The 7,829-nt window shown below is 43.7% G+C and overlaps 1 long non-coding RNA gene across 1 annotated transcript; it reads left to right on the forward strand.

The window, feature by feature from the left end:
- The first annotated feature begins 3,525 nt into the window (after positions 1-3,525).
- LOC131342603 (uncharacterized) lies at positions 3,526-7,555 on the forward strand. The gene is made up of 3 exons (XR_009203055.1): positions 3,526-3,787; positions 5,798-6,133; positions 6,749-7,555. It is a non-coding gene; the product is annotated as an uncharacterized LOC131342603 (long non-coding RNA).
- The last annotated feature ends 274 nt before the right edge of the window (positions 7,556-7,829 follow it).

The raw sequence follows: 7,829 nt of genomic DNA on the forward strand, positions 1-7,829 counted from the left end.
GGATGGCTGTCATCGGAATTCTGTGTGTGTGTGTGTGTGTTTATCACCTCTCCTGTTTCTGCCCCTCTGTGTATCGCCCTCTCTGGGCTGAGAGTGGAGAGATACGCCGAGTCAGGTGAGGAAAATAAAGATGGAGGACAGACTGCAGGTGAAAACACGGGAAAGGAAGAAAGAACAAGAGGATGGACGGATGTTCTGGATCATCCTGGATGTTCTGGAGGAGCAGGAAGCTGTGGATGGGGAAAAGTTCCTCCTGCTGGATGACCAATCAGAGTCCAGAATTCAGCAGTGCTCTTGTGTTAATGATTAAAGCAGCAGTGTGTGATGGTTTTAGCGCCCTCTGCAGTCTGCAGATTGCAACCATTTGTCTTGCGAGTTGCCTTTTATGGAAAAGGGGCATGACCAGACACGCTGTTCTCTGACTGTGGGTGGAGTGACTCTTTCGTAACTCAACTGCTCGTCTAAATCATCACACTTCAGCGTCAGTATCAGTTTCAGGAAGTGGGTGTGGCCTAAGGCAGTGTGGGATCTAACAATTCTCACTCAGATTATTATAAATATTCTGTCTTTTATAAAAATCAGATTGTTCAGCCCAAGTTTAATTTTTTACGAATTTCATTAGAAGTTTAATTTCATTCATCAGCCAAAATGATAACAAGTTCATAAAAAGTTTTATCTGTGAAAACGAGTCTGTAACGCGGCGTAGCTTGGACACGTCTGCGCTAACAGACTAGCCTGTAGCGAGCGTTACGTAACATGATGAAATAAAAATGCGCATCCATTTAAGTTCTTGAGCATGCGTGTATTGATTTAGCGGATGTGTTTCTTTCTCTGATTTGAGAAGGAGAGATGTTAGCGTGTGAAAGGTAAAAATGTGTTTTCATGTTGAATGTCATGTAGATGAAAGGATAAGAGAATGAAGAGGAGGTGAAGGTGAAGGTGGGGTGACGTCCTGGAAGGAATGTCTTCAAAGGCTGGAGCGTAAACAAGAGCCACGCTCATAAATATTCATGACCCGGGACTCGTCCAGCCCGTGGCTTTCATCTGCAGCAGAGCGAGAGATTAGGACAGAGGGGAAAGAGTGAGGATGAAGAAAAGAGCGAGGGATGAAAAAGCCGGAACATTCTCTTTCAGTGTGGGCCGATTTCAAGCTCGATTATGTTTTAGATGAGAGAAGGAGCTTCCTCTGAGGACTGGACTCTCCACTCAGACTCTCTCTCTCTCTCCACTCAGACTCTCTCTCTCTCTCCACTCAGACTCTCTCTCTCTCTCTCTCCACTCAGACTCTCTCTCTCTCTCCACTCAGACTCTCTCTCTCTCTCCACTCAGACTCTCTCTCTCTCTCTCTCCACTCAGACTCTCTCTCTCTCTCCACTCAGACTCTCTCTCTCTCTCCACTCAGACTCTCTCTCTCTCTCTCTCCACTCAGACTCTCTCTCTCTCTCCACTCAGACTCTCTCTCTCTCTCTCTCCATTCAGACTCTCACTCTCTCTCTCCATTCAGACTCTCTCTCTCTCTCTCCATTCAGACTCTCTCTCTCTGTCTCTCTCCCTCCCTCCCTCCATTCAGACTCTCTCTCTCTCTCTCTCTCTCTCTCTCTCTCTCTCTCTCCCTCCCTCCCTCCATTCAGATTCTCTCTCTCTCTCTCTCTCTCTCTCTCTCTCTCTCTCAGGTTCTGCTGTCTGTCTTTTTGACCACTGAAGGATTCAGGATGAAGGATTTCTGAGGTAATGAGTTAAATCAGCTTCGTTAGAGAACATGGCGTAACGAACACTGCACCTTTTACATCGTTCATTAGGAGTAAAGCTGGTCCTCATGTCTTCATGGCTGATTTGCTGGATGTAAAGGACAGATTTAAAGGATGAATTTCATACTAAACGATTTTAATAGACTCTACACTTCCCTCTCACACACCTGAGGATTTCCCTCTTAAGTTCCTTGTCCCACGTCACCTCCCTCACACACACGCTTGTCCCCTCCACATCCTCCATCTATCCATTTACAGTTACAGGGAACATTATGGAAGATCCTCTAAATAAGTCAGTTCCTGTAACATCACTGCATAATCATCACTCATCTTACAGCAGCTATACACAGACGCTCCTTCGTGTTGTTTTGTGAAATCACAAAAAGGCGTGAAAAAGTTCCAGTTTTACCGTCCCACTGTTACACAGCCCTGAAACTGGAGACTCCTTCCATACAAGATGCATGAACCCAATCTCTCCTTACAGAAAACTTCACTGTATGATCATTTGTTAAACATCTGTTTATTATTAGTGGAGCCTCCACCTAGTGAGCACACTGTCGCTATAGAAACGCTAACGCATCAGAGGGAGCACTTTCATATGATTGGACATCGTCTGACTGATCAGATCCAGGAACTCAGCACTGCTGTGGGATTCAGTAGGATAAAGAAATCAGTCTTCCACTTCATTACTTCACTTAAGTGTCCCTCATGAGCTTCCTTGTATGGAAAAGGGGCGTGGCTAACACTCTGTTCCACCTGGAGGTGGAGACATTGCTAACGCTGCGCGTCTAAATCATAACGCGCTCAAGCATTAGTAGTTGATTCCAGAAGGAGGCGTGCCATTAGGTTTGAAGGCAGTGCTAAAAAATGTGGTAATAATACATTTAGAGATAGATTTGCATATTTAAATTAGTAGTTTTATTATATGTGTGAGGTGGGGGTGTGATTTACAGGCCAAACTGCTAGCCATTAGCTTCTACTAGCTACATTATTACATTAGCATCACAGTTCCTGAACTAAAGAAGCAGACTTCTGAGCAAACTCGGAGTCCAGTCCGTCTCGCCTCGCCTCACCTCAGTTTAATGGCAGAACTCGTCTCTGTGGCCTGGTTTGATTTATAAACGGCTAAACTGACGTGTGGAAGCAGATTTATCCGTGTGACGAGGAACAAAGCTGCAGAAGATCAGAGAGCGGTGAAGGAGAAACGCAGTGCAGGGAGATTGAGACGTAAAGGCCGGATTAGTTACACTCACTTCCCTCGTTCTCTGGAAAGCAGACGTTATTCCTGACAGTTTTGTGAGGTTACACAGCGGACAACGCGTCCCGGATGAGGAAAGTTTATTTATGATTTTAGACACGGACTCTCTTCGGTGTGGAGGAGGAGCAGATGTAACCTTCATCAGTGTCCTGATTCCCGACTCCTTCACTCGTTACACAGGCTTACTCCGGCACTGCGTTCTGATTGGTCAGAAGCTCTGGATTAATTCTCTATAACAGTGGCTGTGACGGATATGTCAATGCGCTTGCTGGTTATTAATAGGTTATCGTTTCCATAGTAACATCTAGGATTAAATAATCATTGCTATGGTGATGGAAGGACTGTTTATATCTGCTATAATGTGAGTCAAATGTAGCTATAAATGGATAAAAATGCAAAAGATGTTCTTTCATATAAAAGAGTTGAGATGGTTGATAAAAAAAAAAGGTTGACTCCGCCCACATGGAGATCTGTCAATCTGGAGCCACTTCTCCAGCGTAAGGCGTGGGGTTTAGTGGCGCTCTGACCCGCGACTCATCACAGATCTGTGTTCTTGTTTGTAATCGTATCTGTGTGTCACGATCTGATGTGGATTAGCAGCGAGTACAAAATAAAAGTATATTTATATCTCAATCTGTCCATCTGTCACTGGGGATCTGCCTTCCTGCTTTTTAATGAGCGTCTGCGCTAAGTGCGGATCTTCGTCTCGGCGCTAACGTGTCATGCCTGTTATTTATTTCAGAAGAGCAGATGGAAGGAGAGCGAGGGCGAGGAGAGGAGGGTTTGTTTATTTATTTATTTCCAATTGTTTTTCGATCTGTGTGTGTGTGTGTGTGTTAACCCGGATTTATTTGACTCACTTGTTCACTCATGCTAATTAGCTCAGCAACTAGCGCTAGCATGTTTCTCCAGACTTTAGTGAGTGACACGGGGGAAAGTTTTGCTGCGTGAGATCCGTGGACTCAATCCCATAATTCCACAGTCGAAAGTCAAGTTGGAGAAAAGTTCTTTTCCTTTTTGTATGTTTAGGATTTTAAAAAAGGACAATATTTCAGTAAATAGAAAATGAGAAGAAAATGTAATCAAACTAAGATTTTAATTATTTTGCTACTTTCGTTTAGCACTGGAGGCTAATGTAGCTAGCAAGGAATGGAAGCTTATTGTTGTTTAAAGTTAGTGTTTAGCTGAAGGAGGAGTAAGATTTAGCTCACAGCAACAATAACGGGACAAATAATATGTGGATTTTTACCAGCAGGGGAGATTTGATTTGTGTTTTGATGCAAAAGTACGTCAGTGGCTGAGTGTTCTACTGATGCTAATTAAAGGCATGCTAATGACTAGCATGCTAACAATAGATAACATTACGCAATGCTAGTAAACGAGTTTCTTTTATTAATAAGAGTATTAACAACAGTACGGAACATCTCAGAGGGGTTCAGGAGTTTCATTCTTCACACACACACACACACACACACACACACACAGGTTGGTCCCTTGTGTGTCACTCTGTGAATCTAAAGCTGTGATTTTTAACAGCTGTTATGAATTATTCATGAGGCAGGAGGAAGGGGGCGTCGCTGAGGGAGCTCAGCAGGTAGGAGATGAATCGCATTAGCGGCTTTCACACATGAGCGACGGCATCATGGACGTTTAGCGGCAGCCAGCTTCACTTGCCGCTTCGGAGGCGGACCGTGTCGACCTCCACTGTTTGTTTATCACTTCATCCTTTTTTTTTTTATATTTATCTCAATCGCAGGCCAAATATATGAAAGAAATAAACTATGACACTTTGTACTCTTTATCCGTTTAGAGTTACATGTTGTTCAGGAAACAATCAGTGTGACATCAGCACTAATAATAAGTGATTATAACTCTGCAGTATGACGCTATGTCATTATCATAAGCAGCAGCTCATTAATATGCGCCTTCTTTCTAATGAATATTTATAGGCACATGACTTTGCTGCATTCTGATTGGTTGCTCTGTCTTGTGCACATAGGTAATGTGTTTAAACGTGAGCAGCAGCGTTAATCCTCCAACGACCTATGATAATCATGTGAAGTTATTCTGCAGCCGCGAGTCATCTGTCACTCACCTGCTCACTCGGGGGCGACAGCTTTCCTCTCAGGTGTCAGTAACGCTGTAATAATCAGCTGCACGTAACAGGGAACGCCGAGCTCCGAGACGTGAGGCCGGTAAAACGCCATGGCGGTGTTAAGAGATTTCATTTGCACAGCGTACTCGCCCGTGCCGAGAGTCCAGATTATTTTCTCTGAAGGATTTTTTATTAAAGGTCACTGGCTAGTATGCTAGCTAATCTAGCCTGTGTGTGTTTGTGTGTGGATTTAAAGAAGAAAAAGGAAATGTTTCCAAAAAAAGAGATTAAAGGAAAAGTCACAGGATCTGATCTGCAGCATGTGTGTGTCAACAACAATCACAGAAATGCTAACATGTAGAAAATATGTGACTCAGTGATGCAGAAACATCTACATGCTCGACTCAGGAACTGAGGATGAAGTGAGATGTGAGAGAAAAATCATAGAAAATCTTTTATTCTTTCCAAAACAGTAGAAAATAGTTCCGGTTTCTGCACACATTCCTGGAGGTTCTGTTGTATTCATACGCCATGAGAACGCAGCTCCATCCCTGGACTGAGTGACGCTACAGATTTACACACAGCTTCATTTAACTCTTTATATTTTTGAAGAAACCTGTGTTTTTTCACACGTCAGGGGATCCTTGTGCTTTATGAAGTGAGATGAGGTGAAATTCATGTCTGTTTTGTGTACAGAGGTAAAGTTCGGCGCACTTCCTGTTGATCTGCGGGCCGGAAGCGGCGTGACGGGAGCAGCTGTAGGGTCGCTCTGTGCTGCTGAACGGCGGTGTGGCAGCGAGGATCTGGAACACTTTGATTATTGAGGAAGAAGAGGAGTGCGGATCAAACGGACCGCTGTGAGCAAAGATAAACCCAGAAATCCCTCACCGAGGAGCGTGAACTCTCCTTAACATTGTTTATGTCGACTTCATCGCCCGAGCTGAGGAGCTGCTCCAGAGACACCACTGAAGAATATCTGGAGGATGAGGAAGTGTGCTGAGGTGTCGCTCTGTACATCTGGAGTTTCTTTCTGTATGTGTGTGTGTCTGTTTTTCTGTCTGTGTGTCTGTCTGTGTGTCTGTCTGTCTGTGTGTATGTATGTCTGTGTATCTGTGAGTCTGTATGTGTGTCTGTCTGTCTGTCTGTCATTGTGTGTGTATGTGTGGGTGTGTGTGTGTGTGTGTGTGTCTGACCCTCTCAGTACAGCTTTAGTGAACATCATGTAGATAAAAACAGGGATGTTGTACTGGAACACAGGAGTGACTCACTTCATCATTCAGCTCTGTGTGTAAACCAGATTCCTGAGAAGAGATGAAGAGTTCTGCAGTCTGACGCCATTATATATTTTTAATTTTTTGCCATGTTATTGCTCTGTGAGCTGCAAATAACAGCCATGAACAATAAAACACACACCGTTCACCTCACTGCACACTAATCACATTACAGCAGAGAGAGAGAGAGAGAGAGACAGACAGAGAGAATGAGAGAGAGACAGACAGACAGAGAGAGTGAGAGAGAGACAGCGTATTTTTCTTTCTGTTTTTTTCTAAAAGACAGCTGATGAAGTCCAGAGGGCGGTGAGCTGGTGGTGGGTTTGTTCAGGGTTTGTCTCTGTGTCTCAGTGTTTCCTGTTCCTCGTTCCTCCAGGCCACGCTGTCTGATTCTGAGACACGACACGCACCTCGCACCCCGACTCGTCTTCCTGCCCGAGACACAGGCGAGGAACCAGAAGCCAAACTGAAGAGTTTAGAAGTCAGACGGAGGAAAACTTTTCGTTTTGATTCCTCCTTCTGCCCTGGACATGAACCTGAAAAACTCTGAATTCCTCTGTCACATGAGTGAAGAACCGAAGAAGAAACACAAAGAGAGAGAGAGAGAGAGAGAGAGAGAGAGAGAGAGAGGATGGAAAATAATCTCATATAGCTTGAAATCTCTTTGGATATTTTTAAAGCCTGGTTTCAAAAACATATTCACGGCTGGGAATTCAGTTCAGAGCTGCTGCAGGATGATAGAAGGAGGACGGTGATTAGCGTGAAGAAAGTCTGTGTGTGTGTGTGTCTGAGACTCTCCTCTGCATCTCACCCTGAAGCATGCAGTTGTGTCTGTTACATGTCTCTAAGAGCAGCGTCCAGCTCACAACAAGGTGGCGTTAATCTGCGCTAATTTCTTGCTATAAGCCTCCTGACCACCAGGAGGAGCCATGATTTTTACACACGTGCAAAAAAAACGTTCATGTTTGCAGAAAAGCTTCACAAGCGGTTCACAAAGAAACCTGCGATCACGTGGAATGTTTATATCTGTTTAACGTGACATGAACGCTAATGAATTAATTGGGTTTAGATGCTAATTTATCCACTTTATCACTCCGGCTTGTTTAGGTAAGTGAGGTATAAAAAGTTCCTGGCTATTGTGGTGCTGTAAGGTGATATTTTGGGGGCGTGGCCAGGGCTAGAACTAAGGGAAAGTGATGCATGTTTACTTTAATTTCTTCTTGGCTGAATTTAAAAGTAATATATAAATGATTAATAGTTAATGTCACTATTGTTCAAACGCTAGTGTGCTGTAATATATTTTATTATAGGATTTATTTTTATTCCTCTTATTTATTTTGCACTTTCTGTAGATCGCCTCGTCCTTGAAGAGAATATAAAGCTCTGAATCATTTCTTCTTCAGTCGTTTATCTTTACAGGTTTATACACGAGATCGTTAATCAGGGATCAGGTATCA

This window comes from Hemibagrus wyckioides, linkage group LG02 (assembly GCF_019097595.1).
Source record: "Hemibagrus wyckioides isolate EC202008001 linkage group LG02, SWU_Hwy_1.0, whole genome shotgun sequence".
In the NCBI taxonomy this organism is placed as follows: Eukaryota; Metazoa; Chordata; class Actinopteri; order Siluriformes; family Bagridae; genus Hemibagrus; species Hemibagrus wyckioides.